This window comes from Lissotriton helveticus, chromosome 12 (assembly GCF_964261635.1).
Source record: "Lissotriton helveticus chromosome 12, aLisHel1.1, whole genome shotgun sequence".
NCBI classification, from domain to species: Eukaryota; Metazoa; Chordata; class Amphibia; order Caudata; family Salamandridae; genus Lissotriton; species Lissotriton helveticus.
Genome location: NC_136073.1, coordinates 107,617,000 through 107,640,208, shown reverse-complemented (window position 1 = coordinate 107,640,208; position 23,209 = coordinate 107,617,000).

The following is a 23,209-nucleotide window of genomic DNA, read 5'->3' as shown; positions in this document are numbered from 1 at the left end:
CTGAAGACAAATTGGTGTGTTTCTGAGACTGTTTTCAAACTCAAAGTATTTGCTAAGGTGAGAAAATATTTCTTTAATTTAGATAGAGAATAGTGTGCTTTAAGGAGAAAATTATGAAGAAAGTTGTGTTTTTCAAATGTTGCTTTGTCTCAAGTGTTTTACAAATAGATTTTGTTTCTTTGAGAAAATGTAATTGGAGAAAATGTGAAGTATTAGTACTGACAGGGTGTTTTTCTGCATAGGAGCTGTGGAGTCTTTTCAAATTATGACTAGAAAATCGTTTTTGAGGAAAATTAATGGTTATAATATTTCTGACAAGGACATAATGGTGTATGCTTCTTTATAATGCAATTGACTGTCTCTGATGTTATTTTTCCCATTTTAATGTAAGACCTTTCTCTGTGGCGCAAATTGCTTGTAAATATGCTCCCACCTGTGCATGGCAAATTTAGATTTTGAATGTTTGTGTTACATAGCCATGTTAAAAGTGATACAAACATGCTGCAAAGGCAATCAAAAAACGCTTTTATGTGTCTTAAGGACATTTTAAGTAATTTTCCCATGTGCAGTGTTTTGAAATTATGATTTGAAAATCGTTTTTGGGGAAAAGGAATTGTTTTTAAATTTATGACAAGGACATAATGGTGTATGCTTCTTTATAAGGCAATTGACTGTCTCTGATGTTATTTTTCCCATTTCAATGTAAGACCTTTCTCTGTGGCGCAAATTGCTTGTAAATATGCTCCCATCTGTGCATGGCAAATTTAGATTTTGAATGTTTGTGTTACATAGCCATGTTAAAAGTGATACAAACATGCTGCAAAGGCAATCAAAAAACGCTTTTATGTGTCTTAAGGACATTTGATGTCATTTTTCCCATATTACATTAAAAGACCTTTCTCCGTGGGGCACATTCCTTGTAAATATGGTTACACTTGTGCATGGTAAATTTAGATTTTGACTGTTTGAGTTACATAACCATGTTAAAAGTGACCCAAAAAAATTGCAAAGGCTTTCAAAAAACACTTTCATGTGTCTTAAGGACATTTTAAGTCATTTCCCTGTGGGCAGTGTTTTCAAATTATGACTTGAAAATCGTTTTTGAGGTAAAGGAATGTTGTTAATTTTTATGTGCGCCATATGCCCCCAAATTTCTTTTTCAGGGGTGCAGCAGGGTGTTCTTGAGACACCCCTGCACCTTTGGAAAAATTCCTAATTTGCGATGAGCTAATTGCTAATCGCAAATTGCACCTTCATTCCTATGGGCATCCTGGCCCATGGAAATGAATGGGTAATTTGCAATTAGCAATTTGCTCATCGCAAATTAGGAATGGTAAAGAATCGCTATTTATTCTTTAAAATTCGCTATTTTGGAAATGCAAAATAGTTTGATGATACATATGGCGGTTGATCTCTAACAAGATAAGAAGCTTAGGGATACATTTATGATGACTGGCGCAATGAAGTGGACATCACTTACTTCATTGGTAGAGCTTTACATGTATTATCTCCTCTGTATTCTTCATCAAGCGTAACTTTAATCTGCAATCCTGAGTAGGCCTCACCTTAAACAAACCTCTGGATAGGCCACACCTTATCGTCATCATGAATTAATCATTTAAACTGCTAGGGACAGATTTATGATAGGTGTATGCCTCTTTTGCGCCACTTACAAAACACTGCCCATGGGGAAATGACTTAAAATGTCCTTAAGACACATGAAAGTGTTTTTTTAAAGCCTTTGCAATTTTTTTGGGTCACTTTTAACATGGCTATGTGACTCAAACAGTCAAAATCTAAATTCACCATGCACAGGTGGGAGCATATTTACAAGGAATGTGCTCCATGGGGAAAGGTCTTATAATGTAATATGGGAAAAATGACATCAGAGACAGTGAAATGCCTTATAAAGAAGCATACACCATTATGTCCTTGTCATAAATTTACAAACCATTCCTTTTCCCTAAAAACGATTTTCAAATCAAAATTTGAAAACACTGCACATGTGGAAATGACTTAAAATGTCCTTAATTCAAAATTTGCTATTCCTTATTTTGCGATTGCACTGAAGGATTTGCAAATTTTGCGATTCCTTAAATGCAATGTATCAAACAAAAAATATGTAAAAAATGACATTAAGGATTTGGAAACTACCACCAACTTCTAGTTTGTGGTAATTTGCGAATTCTTTTCAAAAAGCTTTTTTTCCAAAAAACAAAAGGTGCCATATGACGCCAATACATGCCCTTAGGGCATGTATGTGCGCCATATGCCCCCAAATTTCTTTTTCAGGGGTGCAGCAGGGTGTTCTTGAGACACCCCTGCACCCTTGAAAAAATTCCTAATTTGCGATGAGCTAATTGCTAATCACAAATTGCACCTTCATTCCTATGAGCCTCCTAGCCCATGGAAATGAATGGGTAATTTGCAATTAGCAATTTGCTCATTGCAAATTAGGAATGGTAAAGAATTGCTATTTATTCCTTAAAATTCGCTATTTAGGAAATGCAAAATAGTTTGATGATACATATGGCGGTTCATCTGTAACAAGATAAGAAGCTTAGGGATACATTTATGATGACTGGCGCAATAAAGTGGACATTACTTACTTCATTGGTAGGCCTTTACATGTATTATCTCCTCTGTATTCTTCATCAAGCGTAACTTTAATCTGCAATCCTGAGTAGGCCTCACCTTAAACAAACCTCTGGATAGGCCACACCTTATCGTCATCCTGGATTAATCATTTAAAATGCTAGGGACAGATTTATGATAGGTGTATGCCTCTTTTGCGCCACTGTGCGTCACTTTTATGATGCAGCGGCGGTGCAAAAGATTTGCTATGAGGCAACAAAATTACAAATTGATGCATTTAGGCAGATGTGTCATGGTGTAAAAAAAACGTGCCACATGAAACTGATGCAGCAGTGATGCAAAAGATGCACCATGTTGCAAGACAGGCCTCACTTGGGACATATGTATCAAGCTAATTAGCATTCGCAAAGATCAAAATTCTGCAAATTTCGGCCTTTGCGAATGCTAATTAGACAAATGGTATGTATCAAACAAGTTTGATGCAAAATAAGGAATAGCAATATTTGCTATTCCTTATTTTGCGATTGCACTGAAGGATTTGCAAATTTTGCGATTCCTTAAATGCAATGTATCAAACAAAAAATATGCAAAAAATGCCATTAAGGATTTGCAAATTACCACCAACTTCTAGTTGGTGGTAATTTGCGAATTCTTTTCAAAAAGCTTTTTTTCCAAAAAACAAAAGGTGCCATATGACGCCCATACATGCCCTTAGGGCATGTATGTGCGCCATATGCCCCCAAATTTCTTTTTCAGGGGGTGCAGCAGGGTGTTCTTGAGACACCCCTGCACCCTTGAAAAAATTCCTAATTTGCGATGAGCTAATTGCTAATCGCAAATTGCACCTTCATTCCTATGGGCCTCCTGGCCCATGGAAATGAATGGGTAATTTGCAATTAGCAATTTGCTCATTGCAAATTAGGAATGGTAAAGAATTGCTATTTATTCCTTAAAATTCGCTATTTAGGAAATGCAAAATAGTTTGATGATACATATGGCGGTTCATCTGTAACAAGATAAGAAGCTTAGGGATAGATTTATGATGACTGGCGCATCACCAGGGATGTGCCAGTCATCCTGCGCCGCTGTTCCGCCACCCATGGTGTGCTGCATTTACAATGCGGCGCAGCATGGGGCAAAAATGGCACAGATGCGTGACGTATCTGTGCTGTAAAGGTGGCGCATTGCTGGAGTTGTATTGCAAGTGTGATGCAGCTCCAGCAAGGCTCAGAGGTGCCCCATCTCCACAATGTTGCATCAAGACCTATGCCTGCTTAAAGCAGGCGCAGGGTTTTGACGCAGCTTTCTCCTATCTGATTGTAAATGCGGCACACCATGGGTGGCAGAGCAGCGGTGCACGTTCACTGGTGCATGCCTGGGGATGTGCCATTTAACATAAATCTGCCCCTTTACATTTAAGTATGTGCAGGGGACACAGAGTCGGTGAGGCTTATCCAAGGTTAAGAAGAGATGAGTCCTGTTCACTGAAAAATTAGACATAGGCTTCACCTGCTCAGCATCGCTGGACATGGCTAAATAATATCTGCAAAATGTTACTCTTGTTAAACAATTTTACTATTATAATCTCTGAGATTTGTCTCTTACTCTGCAACATCTCATTGTTGTTATCTTTCTTTAAAGATAAAGACAACATCAACATGAGCGATAATCTGCAATCAGTTGATTTTGACCTCATCATTGAACTTTTAATTGTAACATCAGTGGATGTTGATCCCTTGGATAATTTAAATCCTGAGGATGAAGAAGAACGTGATGAGGATGCAGATTTGTCCGAATTATATGACATAGGGTGGGAAGCTGACCTGCTTGAGCCTATGGAACTATAAACATTTATTTTAAAAATTTATAATAAAAAAAAAGTAAAAATGTAACCCGTTTAATTTAAAAATAAAGACACCTTCAAAAACAGGTTATGTGTAGTGTCTTCAATAAAATATTAAAATATGCTCATAAAATTAGATCAGATTCACATATAAGATAGCACAGGTAACATGATTATAAATTCCATTTCTTTTCTGCTATTTCTGTATTCTAAAATTGCCATGCACTAAAAAATCTTATATGTAAAAATGTAAAGTAGTGTTTTAAGTTTTTGATTACTGTTATTGATGTACTGTTGGGTAATAGTGGTTAATAACATTTTTTAATATATTTTACCACAGATTCAACTGCAGATCATTTCAACATTTCACCATGCCAACGAAAGAAAGACTGAGAAAGGCTGCAAAACGTCAAAGACAGCAGGTGATTGAAAAAAAGCAGCAGTCCTCTAACAAAAAGATTTGTCAAGTCAACAAGAAAGCACCGGGTAAGAGTACAAAAACATTCATAAGAAAATATTACTACAGAAAATGTTTCAGTCCAGAAAAAGAGAAACAATTCAAATGGAAAGGAAAGGCCAATCAAAAATGTTACTGCTAGAGCAAGAGATAACTCTGTGCATGATAGTAGAAGGAAACAACAGTTTAGGGACATTCGTAAACGAATGTTCCTCAACAGGATAATTGGCAATTTGTTAAAAAATATTAAGAAAGGTCAACAGAAAGTGGTTTTTTATAAGAGAAAAAAAAAAGTTGAGAAAGTTATTGATCAGGCATTTGAAATTAAACGTAAGTTATTTATTTTGATAATCAATAGAATTAGGAAGCTAAACAAGGCAATTTATGATTTCAAAAGAAATAGTAGATGGAAGAGAATAGTTAATCGTAGTAATTTTTGTGAAGTTTTTTCTGGAGAATGGATGCATAGTTCAAGCTGTGAGGCATTTTTTAATGAGGAGAGTTATTTCCAGGATAATGATTTGGTGCATGCAGTTGACACCAGTGGTCGTGCTTATGAAGTGAAAGATGGTTGTCCAGTTGAAAAAGAAAAACTTGTGATAACAGAGGCAGAAGAGGTGTTAGGTAATGAGGTTTTAGGAAGACGTGCTAAGGGTCCTGTGTACACCTGGAAGTGTAGTAGTATTTGCAGTGTGCGACAGGATTCCATCAATTTGCTTTGTGATTTTGTACGGTCATTTAATAAGAAAAGTTTGAAGCAGAAAATAAGGTTGTTGCAAGAATTAGATCCTTGCAGAGTGAGAGAAGTGACAGGTTTGCATGGTCATTCACTGGCTTGTCTTTCCAGGAGAGTATGCCAGAGTGTTTTTCATCATTTCAGGATGCTAGCAGTGCATCATAATAAAGTGAGGAAATTAGTTAGAATGTTGTATTATGCTAAGAGTCCAGCAATTATGCTTAAAACATTATGTGCTGCTCTTTTGCATGGTTCTGAAATAGATGTGAAGAATATATGTGAAGAAATTGAGTTTTGTTACTTTGGAAGTAAAGAGGAGAATGTTGAAATTGACCAAGAAGAAGCGGGTAATGTGGAAGATAGTGTACAGGTTTCCAGTACAGATAATTTCCAGAGGGAAATTGCCACGTTTCAGGTCAAATCAAGTGAGAGGCCCAATTTCACTTGTGTGTGTTGTCGACGCACTTATTATAAGAATCAGACTAAGTTAGTGGATTTATATGCAAAAAGTGAAAGGGAAAATAATAGTGAATGGAAGGATTTCGCAACATACTTGATGGTAGAAAATTGTTTTGATTTGGGATTGGATCAACGTGTGTGTACTTATTGTTGTTGCAAATTAAATCAAAACCAGATGCCTGCTAGAGCAGTTCATAATAATCTGGAATTGGTTGAGATTCCTTCTGAATTGAAGGATTTAAATACTTATGAATCTATTTTGATTCAAAGTATCCATCCCTTTCAGGCTATTGTAAGAATGGAGCCAAAGACAGGGAAATTGCCTCCATCAGATTTACAGAGAGGATTAAAGGGAAGAGTTGTTTATTTGCCTCTAGATTTGAAGAAAAACATTAACACAATTGGAGTAGAAAAAGTGGACGAGGAACCTCTGGTTATCTTAGTTAATGGGGTTCCGACAAAGAATAAGAAAATATGGCAAGATTTAGTAGATGTTAGGAAAGTTAAAAAGGCAACATTGTATTTGAAAAAATAATAATAAATACTATAAGAATGTATATGTTGCAGAAGAGGAAGTAAGTGAGGAAGAGGATAGCGATTTGTGTGCTGGTCAAATTGAGAAAGTAGAAACTTCTACTAGTGAAGAAATATATGAACATTATAGTGTTCATCCTTTGCATTCCAAGGAAGTCATGGGGAATGCTATTGAGTTGTTTCAAATGAAACAAGCCAAAGGGAGTCCCATTAGTGTTTGGGAGGAAAGTTTGGAAGCTCTGTGTTTCCCACAGCTTTTTCCAACAGGTCAGGGAGGAAGATATGATGAGCGACCTCATCAAATTCCTGCTTCTGAATACCGGACTTTGCGATTGTATGCAGGAGATGCTAGGTTTCGACAATGCATTCCTTATTTGTTTCATCTCCTGTTTGAAAGCGATCTGTCTGGACTGTCATATGCAGTGAACCACATCTTGAAAAGTGGTATACACATGCAAAACATCTCGGCAAGTGACTTTATGGATAAAGTCAACGTCCAAGACAGTATTTTGGATTCTCACCTGATTAATCTCATGGCGTGTCAGCGTGGTACTAATGAGTACTGGTACCGTCGTCATGGTGATTTAAAATGTATGCTGAGGAACTTAGGTACTCCCACATGGTTCCTCACTCTGAGCTGTGCCGAGTATGGCTGGGAAGACTTACTTGAATTTCTACGAGAGGCAAATGCTAACGTAGAAAACATCGAATTCAAGACACCCGGAGAACTGTGCTCTTTGGATCCAGTCAATGTATGTAGGTACTTCAATCATAGATTTGAAGCTATGATGTCTTTCATCATGAATAAGAAGAATCCACCTCTTGGAGAGGTGTTGGATTTCTTCTGGAGAAAGGAGTACCAAGCAAGAGGTGCTCCTCATATACATATGTTGCTGTGGATCAAGGATGCACCTAAATTTGGAACGGATCCAGAAGATTCAGTGATGAGTTTTATACAACAGTATTCTACGTGTGCTGTTCCAAACGCAAAGGAGAAGAAAAGCCTAAGAGAAAAGGTTCTGCGTTTCCAAAGCCATCGATGTGGAAAGTACTGTCGTCGTAAATTCCGAAACAAGGACAAGTTCTACACCAAATGTCGTTTCGGTTTTCCACGACCGGTGATTTCTAAAGGAAGAGTAAACAGTTTGATGTCTTCGCTGCGACATAATGTGATGAAGAAATCACCTAAAAACACATACAATTTGAAGAGGAACGAAGAGTCCAAGTACATCAACGACTACAGCTGTGGGGAACGGGTTTTTTAGAAGTTCAGGGAAATACTGGGCGCACAGCTTACGTAAGTGTAAAGAAAGGTTAGGTCTGGGTGCAAAAAGGTGAGAGGAAAAAAAGCCCTAAACCCCTCTAAAGAGTGTGCAGGGCACACGCTTAACAAATACAAAACAATTACCCAATGCACACCAATATACAGTACAGAAAGAGATGTCTCAATGGGCATAATATAGTACAAATGACCAAGTTCAGAACAGAAAAGAGGGAAGCGAAGTTGTGCGGTTCCTCTTTAATTGTATGGATGGCCAGCCGACACGTGTTTCATCGTCAAGCGGTAACAATGCTTGTACGACTCATCAGGGCTGGGGAAGATACAAAATACATGATGGAATAGATAGTCCACACAACAAAATGAAGTTTTTCTTGTAGCAACTAGTGATTGCGTCTAGTTTTTGGTGCGCGTGAGAGTGCAGGTGAAGGTGGTGGTAGTAATAACTTAATATAAGTCCAACTGGTTTTATAGTGGTAGCACACAGTGCCAAACACGGTGAAGACGAAAAAACCGTAACGACGGGTGTCAGGAGTGATTGAATGCAGGTGCGTGAAAAGGTGCGGGTGTGGGTGGTGCCGGTCGTCAGGTGCCTATGGTAACAGGGTTGTCCCCTATTGGGAGTAGACGGATGAGGGTTAACAACTCCAATATCCTCATGGATATTCTCATTGAGAGCTCTGACCGCAAGGTCGCGAAATTTCAAGCCGAGATTGCCATTCTGGAGCAGGAGATCAAAGATCTGAATCGCCCAGAATCGACTGTAAAGAACTACACAATACTAGACGAGATTCTCCTTAAACATCAGAACGAGATCAAGAGTCGTAAAGCCAGACAGTTGAAAAGGGATGAGGCTGACTACATTGACGGCAGAATTTTCACATATGACAGAAAATACGACCATATGATTAACAAATCTACACCTAAAAGCAGAGATGGAGCAAATCTTACTGATGCCAGCTCTATCTCATCAAGCAGCACTTCACTGAGCACTATCAGCATCAGTGAAGATGAGTCGAACCGCACTGACAACGAAACAAATCCTTTTTTATGCGAGATCCAGCGGATAAGAAGGGGTATCCGCACACTAGAACCAAAACCCGCAGGGGTAGGAAGGGGCGTGGTAGAAGATTACCGGAAGAAACTCAGATCCGGGAACCAGCAACAGTAACCGACACACAGGAGGGGGAGGTACAGGTTATTAATCTTTCATCCAAAATCCTCACCACTAACATGATTTCCCTTCTGAGCAAAGGCTTAAACTTTAATCCCTTCTCGAATACTGATGTATGTAGACTTAAAATTGATTTGTTTAAGTTCACACGAAAACTGAAATTGAAGAAGCACTTTTCAAATAACATCAAGATCAATAAAAACCCTACAAACATCCCTACTGAGTTTGAACCTGATATTTTAACCATTAATGATATCCAAGCCACACACCTCCTTCTCTCTCTCACGGATGTAGAACGATCTCCTCAAGACATGGACATCCTACTAGAGGAGCTTAATATAGAATCAGATTTTAGTATTGTCAGTGGGCTCAAGTCGAAATCCAAATGGATCCCCACATTACCGGGAGGGAACTCCATAGACAACTTCCACAAAAGAGTTTTGGAGGACATTGATAAACTCGAACTGAAAGACACCAAACGAACATTTAGATACAAAGACAATCTTACTCCAGGAGAACGAGCAGCCATGAACAGCCTCATCAAAGATCATGAGATCATCATTAGGGAAGCGGATAAGGGAGGGAATGTGGTCATTATGAATAAAAAGGACTATGACCAAGAAATCCTCAGTCAGTTACAGGACGACACGTGCTATCTGCTTCTGGACCATAATCCCATGGCACCACTCACGACCCACATTAACCGATCTCTTATCACTTGGAAGGAGAGTGGCCTGATAAATGAGGACGAACTTCTGTACATGAAGGTCATTAAACCATCATACCCTTGGCTGTACACTCTTCCCAAGGTACACAAAAATCAACCCTTCCCTCCCGGACGTCCCATTATTTCCGGGATTGGGGGCCCCACAGAAAGAATTGCGGAATATGTCGACCTGTTCCTGGGGCCTCTGGTACGTAACCAACCGTCCTTCATACAGGACACGAAACACATATTGAGTATTCTCTCTGATCTACAATGGCAATCTGGCAACTTTTTGGTCACCATGGATGTGGTAGCGCTGTACACCAGCATCAAACCAGATCTGGGACTCGAAGTCGTCACCAAAACACTACAGAAGCGTCCAGCCACCATGTGGCAACACACCAACATGCTCGTCTCCATGATGGACCTCATATTGAATAATAACTCGTTTATGTTCAACAATTCATGGTACAGACAAATAAAAGGAGTCGCCATGGGCTCAAAATTTTCCCCATCATTTGCCAATCTATTCATGGGCGCCCTTGAGAATGATCTTATATGGGGTCCCAAAGGAGCGACCTTCATTGACTCAATAGTATACTGGGGGCGCTATATAGATGATTGTTTCCTGATTTGGTCTGGCACACATGAACACCTGATGGATTTCTACAAGTATCTCAACAACAACACGTGGGATATGAGGTTTACCATGATGGCGAGTCTTAACAGGATTGAGTTTCTAGACCTAGAGATTTATGTCATGGACGACAAACTGAACAGCAGACTCTTCAGAAAGGATACTGCTTGCAATGCGATTCTGCACGCTGGCAGCGCTCACCCGTCCCACCAGATTAGCAGCATTCCCTTTGGAGAATTCCTAAGAGCTCGCAGAAACTGCAGTAACGATCAAGATTTCAAGAATACTTTGGTAGGCATGCAGGAACGTTTTAAGAGAAGAGGCTACCCAGACAACGTACTGAACAAAGCGACATCTAGGATCATGAAAATTCAAAGACAAGATACTCTGAAAAAGAGACCCAACAAGAAGACAGACGACCCTGGCACTATTCGCATGATCACTGACTTCAGCAACCACCACCAGGCACTGCGCAGGACCTTAAGCAAACACTGGAACATCCTGAAGAAAGACAAAAACATCTCGAATTACATAGGAGAATACCCCCAGATCACCTACAGGCGAGGCAGAACGCTGAAGAACAGACTAAGTCCCACAATACCTCGAAGCAGCACGGAGGACAATTGGTTGACCAAACGGAACATTGGCTTCTACAAATGTGGGTTCTGCTCCATGTGCCGGTGGGCCAAACACAGAACTACTGAATTTCAAGACACCAAGGGAGAAACCTACTGCATCAGAACTAACATTAATTGCACCACACGCTATGTGGTCTACATAATTGAATGCAGATGCAAGAAAATTTACGTAGGGAGCACCATCCGCCCGTTAAAAGAAAGAATAGCGGAACATATAAGGGCGCTACACAAACAGGATCCTAGATATCCAGTGGCCCTACACGCGGCTGCGTGTGGCGATCAATCTTTGGACAAACAAGTTTCGTTCTATGGGATTGACACTGTCCCCATTGGTGCACGAGGCGGCAATAGAGAACTCAAGCTAAGACGCCTAGAAGCAACATGGATTCTCCGCCTTCGCACCGTGACCCAGGGGCTCAATTATGACCAGGAGATGCAATTCTTTCTAGGGGACTGAATCCCTGTGTACATTTCCAACCCCTTTGTTCATTTCCTGCTTGCGAGTATCTACATGCTATAATCTTGTCATTTCTGTAGGGAACATTATACCAGACCTACTGTACTTTGCTCCGCCACTGCCCTTGCGGCAGTGTCTCGCATTGAAGTGTCCGTGAGGCTACTATTGGTTATGACACTATTGTTTTTCTCTGCATCTTTGTAACACATGTATGTTGATTTCATGCCACAAATGTTACTGCGATACTCATGTCACTCATTTCGTGTCATAATGGACACGCAACACCATCAATCTGCAGGCATTTCCATTCAACTATGTTATCATGTACTTTTGTGCCCAATCTGGATCATTTGCATAATTTTCCGAAATTAATTGGGATGAGATGTGTTGACCAGCTACCTTTTTACCTTTACATGTTGCCCTTATTGAGTTGATACGACCGATGTGATGTATTATGTGCTTTTCAAGCCCATGTTAATGTGTCACTGATCACCTCTACACGTCGTGGATCGGATGCATGACCACCCCTTTGCATGATGATTATAACTTTTGATTACTTATTTCACTATTTTTCGCGGATACTATTTTTTGTCTTATCGCGGGACTTATCTACGCAGTAATTGGTATCTTATCCAATTTCCGTTCACTCCCAGATCATTGATATATTGGCTGTAAACTGTCAAACCCCACAATATCTCGCCACGCAGTATATAATTACTGACAAATACTGTCTTGACACCTTTGATACATGCCATTACTTCGATTGGACGGATTGATTCGCCCTGGCCCTTTTTGCGCACCTCTTGAAACAAGCTTCATGCTCCTTTCAAAACAAAAACCAAACCAGAGACAATAGCGCTCTAGCTGTCCACATACGGGCAATTTCGCCGAATAGCTATAAATTCATTTCCGGGTCGGAATCACGTGTCCGCACCCGGAACCGCTGTGAGGAGCTACACATCCCGCAGACTGTGCCACCAGCAACTCGCTTCAATTTCTGGTAAGCCCCTTGTTAGTTTTATCTATTTATTTCTTTGTTAGGCTCCCTCGCGCGGAGTATTCCAGTCCGATCCCCACGTTCTTTATGACAAGACCGCTTTTCCGGTCTTGTGCAAACGAGCTTACTAATGCTCGCTCTATCCTTTCTTGTCCCTTACAGAACGCACACACTTGTGCGAGTACTAGCATCTTGGACCACCACTACGGATCGTCCAACCCAGACATTTAAGCACCACGTAAACAGAGGCTTCGCTATATTCATTTGTGGCTCCATATACACCATAATTGCCTGGAGCACCGTTTCTGAAACACAGAGGTGAGAGCTTCTCTTTCACTTTGAGACCCAATCTCTATGAATGATTCTGTTATCTTAACTGCGCCCCGTTCCTTATGATGGGGCCTTGATTTTACTTCATGTATGCGCCACCAGTGGGTCTCATAAATACAATATAATATTTTATTGTATTTTACAACAGCGTGCCCTAACTGCAGTACTCTCGATATTTGGAGCACCAATTACCGACGAGCAGTAACCTGGTCTCGAGCAGGGGCCGGGTTGGAACTATCACCGGCTTAGCGGTGAGTCTTTCATGTCTGCACATTTTTCAATAATTATTTTGGTTTGTGATAATATCCATGCATGGGACCTTACTTAAATGTACAGTGCTCCTCGCTATTATTATTCTTCAACTTCGATTGAGCCTGATACTTTGTCTTGCCATTTTTGTTCCCTCTTTCATTCTTCTTCCCCATAGACCTATGGTCCTATTTCATCGCGTTACAGGTAGGAAGTACTCAGCCAATTCGGTCTCACTTCCCACATTAATAACGTGCGCGTGCACTCTTAAACCATTTCCTCCCCCACCCCTCTTGTTTTACATTTTTGAATCCGCCCGCGTAGTATTTTGCATGCTTTAGCAACACCATCGGAGGACTACCAATCCTATTTTATCTAGAACCACCACAGTTGGCACCATCACCCATGTTACGATCACAGGATACTTACCCTCATCCGTCTACTCCCAATAGGGGACAACCCTGTTACCATAGGCACCTGACGACCGGCACCACCCACACCCGCACCTTTTCACGCACCTGCATTCAATCACTCCTGACACCCGTCGTTACGGTTTTTTCGTCTTCACCGTGTTTGGCACTGTGTGCTACCACTATAAAACCAGTTGGACTTATATTAAGTTATTACTACCACCACCTTCACCTGCACTCTCACGCGCACCAAAAACTAGACGCAATCACTAGTTGCTACAAGAAAAACTTCATTTTGTTGTGTGGACTATCTATTCCATCATGTATTTTGTATCTTCCCCAGCCCTGATGAATCGTACAAGCATTGTTACCGCTTGACGACGAAACACGTGTCGGCTGGCCATCCATACAATTAAAGAGGAACCGCACAACTTCGCTTCCCTCTTTTCTGTTCTGAACTTGGTCATTTGTACTATATTATGCCCATTGAGACATCTCTTTCTGTACTGTATATTGGTGTGCATTGGGTAATTGTTTTGTACATCAACGACTACAACCCGGTGATTTTGTCCATGTGGAATGCTAACATGGATATACAGTTTGTGGCTGATAACTGTATGGCTGTGGCTCGGTATGTGACGTCTTACATCACCAAAAAAGAGAAGACAGAATTGAAGGATATGTGGGAGGACATTTCCCATGAAAAGAGCCTCAGCAAGAAGTTGTACAGTTTCAGTCTGAAGATGTTGTCGCATCGAGAAATCGGAGCGTACGAATGTTCTGACCGGTTGTCTTCAGCAAGTCTCTATGCCAAGTCCAGGAGTATCATTTGGGCGAGTCTTGGTCTTGCTGCAACGCGTAATCGAGTTCTCAAACCTGTGCGGGAAATTGAGTATTTGGCGTAAAAGGAGCCAAACAGTACCGACATTTTGAAGACCAACATGTTGGATACATATTATCCAAATCGAAGCAGTCACCTCGAGAATGTTTGTCTATATGAGGTTCTGCAAAATTACATATTCAAGAGGAACATCAAAGAAGATACTGAGAAAGGAGTGTATGCTGTAATAGGAAGTGAGGGATGTCTGGTCAAGCAAAGAAAATGCCACTTGGTAAACCATCGAAAATTGAGTGGCGAATCTCCTGAAAAAAAGGAGTTTTTCTATTTAGCACTTTTGCAACTTTTCAAGCCTTGGCGTGCAGAAGAGGAACTGCTTGGAGATTTTCTCTGTTACGAAGACTCTTTCAATGCCGCCAAGGAGACCATAGAATGTCCTGCTTTTCCCAAATATGTACAAATGTTGAATGCGGAAATTGAGCAGGAAGCAATGATTGCAGCCGAGATTGCCAGAGACAGTTCTCAGGACAGTCAGAGTTCTGCTTCATTGAGTCAGGATCCACTAGGAGGACCTGTTATCGAAAATGAAGCTGCCACTGCTATGAATGAAGTGGAAAGAGCCATGGCACATGCTCAGGAGGATGCGGTTAACTTAGAAGAGTTGGAAAGACAACTCAACGTTGAGCAGAGGAAAATATATGACGAAGTTACCATGCAAATTGATCATGGATTAAGTCATGACAAGAAAGAGTGCTCATGTACGTCGTTGAAGCCTGTCCGACTGTACGTGAGTGGAGAAGCGGGAACTGGAAAAAGTTTCCTCATTAAAGCAATTTCATGCTATTTGCAGGAAAGGACAGAGTCATCGCTGTCTTGTGTTGTCACCGCTCCAACTGGACTGGCAGCACATAACATTAAAGGGATTACTTTACATCGTTTACTGATGCTGCCAGTGGAGCATGACAACAAATTACAATATCACAAGCTATCTGGAGATGCTTGTTTTGAAGTTTCAAGAATCTTGAGGAAAATGAAACTTCTTATCATTGACGAAGTAAGCATGGTTTCCAATGTCATGCTTGCCTTTGTGCATTTGAGAATGCAAGAAGTTCTCAAAACAGAGTATGATGTGTTATTTGGTGGCAAACACATCATTGTTTTCGGAGATCTTCTGCAGCTGACACCAGTGAAAGGGCAACCTGTGTTCAAAATGCTCACGCATGAAGATACCAGGAAGTGCCTAGGCAGCATTGGCAACGTCAATATATGGTTAAACTTCAATTATGCTGAACTGCATGAAAATATGCGTCAGGCGAAGGATGAAGTTTACAAGACTATTCTACAAGATGTTAGAATTGGAAAAGTGACCGAGCATGGGAAAGAAGCTTTACATGCACGATTACTGTCAAATTTATATCCAGAACAAGATGTTGTGCCTGAGAATATTTTTCAGAAAATTACTGAGAAGAAATCTGGAATATGTTTGATGCCAACTCTTGCAGAATGTGCCAAATTCAACAACAAAATGTTGCATTTAGAAAAGCAAGAGATTGTGAAACTGGAAGCTATTGACAGAGTAGAGCATATGGGATCAACAATTATTTTGTCTGAGAATCTGAAAACAAAATTGGATTCATTAGAGAAGAGTATATCTAAAACTGCAGGTTTTGAAAAGACTCTGAATGTGTGCTTGAACTGCCGTATAATTTTAAGAAGGAATTTACATGTTGAAAGAGGTCTGGTAAATGGATCAATGGGTAATGTTGTTGATTTTGTAAAATACAGAAATAGAGATGGAATTGAATTTTTAAAAATTAAATTTGATGGCATTGAGGAAGTACAGCTAATTGGTCGTTGCTCTGCTAGATTTTTGCTTGTAAAAGACTTATATGTTCGCCGTAAGCAGTTTCCTGTTTGCTTGGCATATGCGGTGACAATCCATAAATCGCAAGGTTTAAGTGTAGACAGTGCATTGGTGAATATTGGCAGTTCTGTGTTCAAGGAGGGTATGGCATATGTGGCATTGTCACGAGTTAGAACTTTATCGGGATTGTACTTGATTGAGTGTGATGTCACAAGCATTTGTGCGGATCTAGATTGTGTTAAGGAATACAATAGGTTAAGAAGAGAGTATGCGCCACATTTGTCTCAATATCCTTTGTTTGAGAAACGTGTGGTAGGCCGGAAACGAAGAAATGTAACCAATACTGGGGAGGTTGTAGCAAAAAGACGAAAAGTCGATGAACCTGAAATTATAAGCAGAAACAAAAAGAATTCTGTTGAAGATGTTGTTGGTTTTCAATTTGAAAACAGTTCTGGTGTCAACTGATATGCTAATGTAGTGGTTAATGTTTTGTTTTCTCTAGAAAATGTAAAAGAAGAGATTGTGGTCAATTCTGATCAAAGATTTTGCAGTTTGTTAAATTCTGTGTTAGAGAAATGTAGCACTGATAGAACAAACATAGAAAGTGTGTCTGAAATTCGAAATCTGTTAGACAGATGTTCAGGCCAAACACAATTCTCTCAAAATATTCAGCAAGATTGTCAGGAGTTTTTAATGTATATGCTTGATGTATTGCATGCTGAAGGTGTAGATGTAGATCAGCTGTTTGGGCTTTCTTATCAATGGCAGCATGACTGCGAGAACTGTATGGTATCAAGTACTACTAGTGTAGACTCAGAAAGATTTATATATTTAACTTTGCCAGACAGTAAATCAGTCTCCTTTAATAAGCTAGTAAAAGCAGCTGATCACAACATGGAGTGTAGCCAATGTAAATCTGAAATGATGTCCACATTATTTATACGAACATATGGCCAGTATGTCATTTTAATGTTCCAACGATGTAAGCCTGATGGAACAAAATTGACAACTTTAATTAAAAATTTTGTGGCTTCGCAGTTGTCAATATCAGGAAGGACTTTTGTAACTGCAGCAATTATATATCATGACGGTCCTTCAATAACATCAGGACATTACACAGCTTATTTAAAGTCTAGAAATGGCTGGTCATTTTGCAATGATTCTGTTTTAATTTTCAAAAAAAAATTGCCGTATGACCTTAAAAACTCTTACCTGGTGTTTTTAAAACCAAAATTTTAGGGAAAGAATCTCGGGATGTGCTCTGTGGAATTTCAAGAAGTTCTAATGGCTCCTACACGATTTGGCCTTGAGGATGTGTAGGGGGCCTGGAGAAGCAGAAGCTTCTGTAAGTGTCAAAGTTGTTGAAAAACTGTTTGTCCTTCAATCTTTTCCCTTGTCTTTTGTAATTTTTAAATACATGTTTTAATATTTTTCAAATGTTTGTTCTCTCTTTCACAGATTGAAAGTATAAAAACAAAAAGTGAGTAATTTAACGACAATTATAAGGTAAATGTTTTGTACTCTTTTCGTTACATTTCTATCACATTTAACTTCTATTAGTTCCACTGCTTCATTTCTTTAACCCTCAGTTTCCTGCCTTTGCTACTTCCCTCATTCCTTTCTCTATTACCTACTTACTCAACTCCTTCCACTCTTTTTCTCAGTCCCTCTCTTCTCATAGTTCCTCACTCTTGTTCACTCACTCCGTCTCTATTACTCTTAGTGTCTTTGACTGATCACTCTATCACTATTTGTTCATAATGCTTTCTCTGTGTAGTTGAAGCACACTAAGGGGCATATTATGAACACAGCCAATAAAATTATTGCTGTTTTTATTGGCAGAAAACTGGTGCAAAAGTGGTTTTAGCGGCAGTTTTCTGCCGCAAAAGCGGCTTTAGCGACACATTTCTGCCAATAAAAGCTGCAAAACTTTTATTGCCTATGTTGATGATATGGCTCTATGTTACTTACATTTCTTTGCTGTTTCAATTAATCTTTTTCTGTTATTTTTTGTTTTCTGTTTTCTATTTTTTCTCTCTGTTATTCCCCATGTTTTAATCTTATTTTGAACATTCACTCACATTCTCCAAGAAACTCTTCTTTGTTAATGTTATACTCTCTTTTTTTTTCTATCACTTCCTTATCTATTTTGTTTTTCACAATTATACCCTCTTCCGTCTTTTCTTCGGTAAATAGATCTATTAAACAGTATCTCTTCTTTACTCCCTATAGCTGTCTTTCTTTTAACATCACTCTCTGTTTACTTTCCTTATACTTACTCTTTTTTTTTTTTTTTTTTTTTTTGGTTAGCTCCCGGTCCGCGTACCGGGAAGCTAACCGGGAAGCGAACCAAAAGAAATAGAGCTTGCCAGAGTGCTAAACATTCTAGCAATTTTTTTTGAAAGGGGAGGTAGTTCTGAAAAGAACTTTTTTTTTAAATATTTTTGTTGTTTTATATTTTTTTTATTTTTTTTTAACATTTTTTGTTTTTTTTGTATTTTTTGAACGATTTTATATTTTTTTTGGTTTTTTTGGGGGGGGGAAACAACAAAAAACAGGCATTGAAAAGGGCTCAACGGGAGCAAAAAAAAAATTACTGGGGGCGGTTAGGGCAATTATGATGTTCATAAGCCAGGTTGATAGCATTTATACTCATATTACCACATGCTATCAATGCACCACAGTGCATACAAGTATGTTTCATGTGGCCAAAATTCTCTTGTATGTTTGGCACAGTTTCCCGTGCCTCTGCTGGTGTCAATGAAATTGACGATCTTGATCTGGCCACAGGAGTTGATGTTGGATTTTCCTCCAAATCCCGTATTTCCGCCCGGCTGTAATTAAGTGGATGCTTCCTGGTCATGTGCCTATGCATAGTATAGTTCCCATAACTATACTTCTTATCCGTCCCTCTTGATAATTTATCTTTGCAGATGAGGCAGGTGACATACCTCGCATTCACTTTTTTTTGGCCAGGAGGGATTGAATAAAACTGCCAGATGAAACTGGGTTTCTTATGGGAAACCCGGGGCAACTCTTCTAAGAACTGTGGTTCTTCTCCCTCCTCTTCCTCCATTTCTTCCTCTTCCTCCTCTGTGTTGGTCATGACCTGGGGAGGTGGTCCTCTCTTCCCATGAGGAGGTGGAGGTGGTGGTGGGGGTGCACCAGCTGAAGCAACTACTGAAGCCATTTCTGAAGTATTAATAAAGGTCTTCCTCTCACAATGATGAAAGTCAGAGTGAGGAAAGAAGGAGGGGTTTTCATCATTTGGGAAAAACAATAGTTCTCAACCAATGAAAAGTGTTATTTTTAGGTCACCTGACCTAGCCTTACATGATTATGAAACCAAAAGTGAAATGAACCAATGAAAAGTTTTATTAACAAGTCACATGACCTCTCACGCTCATGTTACGCGCTGCGGAACGCGCCCCGGTTAGCTTCCGGGTCGCTGCGCTTCGCGCCTCGGTCCGCGCCCCGGAGCACTTCCGGGTGCGCTAACGCGGTACGTCACAAGACGCATTACGCGGCAACGCGATACGTCGCGCTTTCGCGACGCGCCGCGGATCGCTTCCGGGTAGCTGCGTTTCGCTCCTCGGTCCGCGCCCCGGGGCACTTCCGGGTGCGCTAACGCGGTACGTCATAAGACGCATTACGCGGCAACGCGATACGTCGCGCTTTCGTCACGCGTCACGATGTTGATTTCTTACCGTTTCGCGGACCGGGTCGCGGCATCAATTTGAGCTAACGGAAAGCTTTCCGGTTCGCGGACCGGGAGCGAAACAAAAAAAATATTTAAAAAAAAATTATTAATAAACATATAAAATATATTTTTGGATTTAAAGAAGAATACATTTTACAGCTATAGATATTAGCTTTTAAAAAACCAATGAAATTCACTGAAAAAACCATAGGTTATAGACCATATATAGTTAGGAATTAGCATTTACAAAACCTTGAAAATTCACTGAAAAAACCATAGGTTATACACCATATATAGTTAGGAATTAGCATTTAAAAAACCTTATTTTACTCACACAAAACCATTGAAATTCCATATATAGTTAGTTGTACTAACTATATATCGCGCACCCGCAATCCACTGCTGATCATGTCACATATTACATCATTCATGACATGGTCAGTGACATCACTGATGACATCACTGATGACATCTCAAATGACATCACTGATGATATCACTGATGACATCTCAAATGACATCACTGATGACATCACTGATGACATCTCATTTGACATTACTGATCACATCACTGATGACATCATTCATGTGATAATACGATGAAGCTCTTCAGACTCTAATATAACCTTAGATACACTCAGTGTAAACAGACACTCACAGACTGTCACTCATCCATGGAGTTACTCACACACCTAGTCAGTCATGCAAAGAATCAATCACACCTCCATTTCCTCAACTATACAGTTATACACACCTTACTTATTCAAACATATACTAACACATATTTACTCTCTTATACAATCCCTGATACAAGTTCACAATGATCCATACAGCCACTCACACATTCACTGGCTCTTTTGCACAGTTATTTATATATGTCAACTCTCACATGTACTGTGTTTTACATATGTACTTACTTTGACATGTAGCACTGAGATATCCATTCACTCACCAATACACTCATGCACACAGTCAACCGCCCATACAGCTGTTTCCACATGCACTTTTGAACCCATACATCTAGTGAATCAACTGCTCACACATCTATGCACAGAGTCATACACCTCCCAGCCACCCATACACACTCTCAGTCTCCCATACAAATACTTGGGCAACCAATCAATAACCCATATAGTTAATCATATAGCTAATGATCAACACATGCAGCAGTTTATAGAACAACAGACATAATGATGCACAAATTGAGACAGTTTAGTCACTAACCCATGCACTCAGTGAGACACATTTAATCACTCACTCATACAGTCAGTCATGCACCTACTAAATCCTTCATCCAGACATTTATACATCCACTCATTCTTAAATATGTAAGACATATTTTAACTTTACAGAAAAATACAGTCACTGGATGTTGTCATCAGTGATGTCATCAGTGATGTCATTTGAGATGTCATCAGTGATGTCATCAGTGATGTCATTTGAGATGTCATCAGTGATGTCATCAGTGATGTCACTGACCATGTCATGAATGATGTAATATGTGACATGATCAGCAGTGGATTGCGGGTGCGCGATATATAGTTAGTACAACTAACTATATATGGAATTTCAATGGTTTTGTGTGAGTAAAATAAGGTTTTTTAAATGCTAATTCCTAACTATATATGGTGTATAACCTATGGTTTTTTCAGTGAATTTTCAAGGTTTTGTAAATGCTAATTCCTAACTATATATGGTCTATAACCTATGGTTTTTTCAGTGAATATATATATATATATATATATATATATATATATATATATATATTTATTTTTTTGCATCATAACGAAGTAATTAGTAGATCGGTTTAAACTGCGGTTTTAATCCCAGTGACATGTTTCGGGGAACGCAGTCCCCTTGCCTTGTGCGCTACATTAATTGTTCTTGTGCTCCAGTGTTAAGCTTTTTGTCCCAAATTAATCTTAATTATGCAATCTAGGGTAATTGTGTAATTTTAGGTAATTTTGCATCACAAAAGTAATGTAAGGTTACTGAAATTATTTTGATTTCTCTGGAGTAATTAAAATTACCCAGGCCCAACTACTAGTTAGTGCTTGTATCTAAGCCAGCTTTACCACTAATGGCTTCATGTCACAGAACTGAAAGGTTTATGCCCACAAAAGTGCCTGTCCTTATGTCATAAATACCTATTAGGATTTAGAAAATTCGTTAGACTTCTAATAGAAATGTTGAGATTGTTTCTGATTTGCAAATAGGATGGGTCATGAAAAGGGTTTCCCCCATGCCCTTTCCAATTAGTAAAGAAAAGTAGTGATCATTTAAGACTGCAATTGCTGTCACAAGCTGTTGATGAGCTAACTACCCCTGAGTTGGGGTGGTAACTCATTTTTAAAAGGGGGGGGGGTTCCCCTAAAAGCCCTTTTCTATTGGAAACCATGTTGACAGCCTCAAGGGAGAGCTGTTTTCTGAAACGGAAAACGAATTTTATTTAAAGCAGCACTGGTTCCTTTAAGGAACATGGGTTGTGTTTTTAAAAAAGGGTTGTCCATTTTGGAATGCAGTACAGTCATAGGGATGAGGGTGTGCTGCCACTTGCAGTCCACCATAAATGTGAAAGTAGGGTTTTACAGCAAACCAGACAGTGAATACACAAGATTTGTTATGGCATCATGTTTCTGTTCCTTGCAAGTGCACCCCCAGCATTATAAGTAAAATTCAGAGTCACAAATCTGGTGGGACAAAGCAGGTTCTTCACCAACCAGACAGGGCATATGCAATAATTATCTGGCCATCCTGTTCTTGGCCTTCTCAAGTGTGCCCCAAAGTGTTATATGTAAACCCAGTACACCTGTCAGGCAGGCTTTGGCACTCAAGTAGTATTTGACACTGCAGTGTCAAAAAGGATGCTCACATCCCCCACGCTGCATATTGTGGGAGGTTCACAGGAGTCATTTCTACCCATTCAGGTCAGTATACTGTTTTCTCCTGGGAGGCATTTCACAACTATGAATATACTAATTACTTGTTGGCAGTAGTAGAAGAGAAAATGCAAATTTAGCCTCCAGAAGCTTCAGACAGGAAAATTATAACTTTTTAAAAGTTACTTTTCCTTAATATTTATGAAAATTCCAACTTCTCCATTAAATTTTAATAATTTTTTCAAGCTAGTAACATTCCTGTGATAGTATAAGGATTTTAATTTGTACTCTGGTTTTCAAGGTCTGCTACAGAGAAAATAGCTTTTGAGAGCTACTTACTGTAAAGACATGTTAACATTTTTATTTTTTTTGCAGAGTTTTATATAGCGCAACTAGACCCGAACCGAATCAGGTATCAGAGCGTGTTA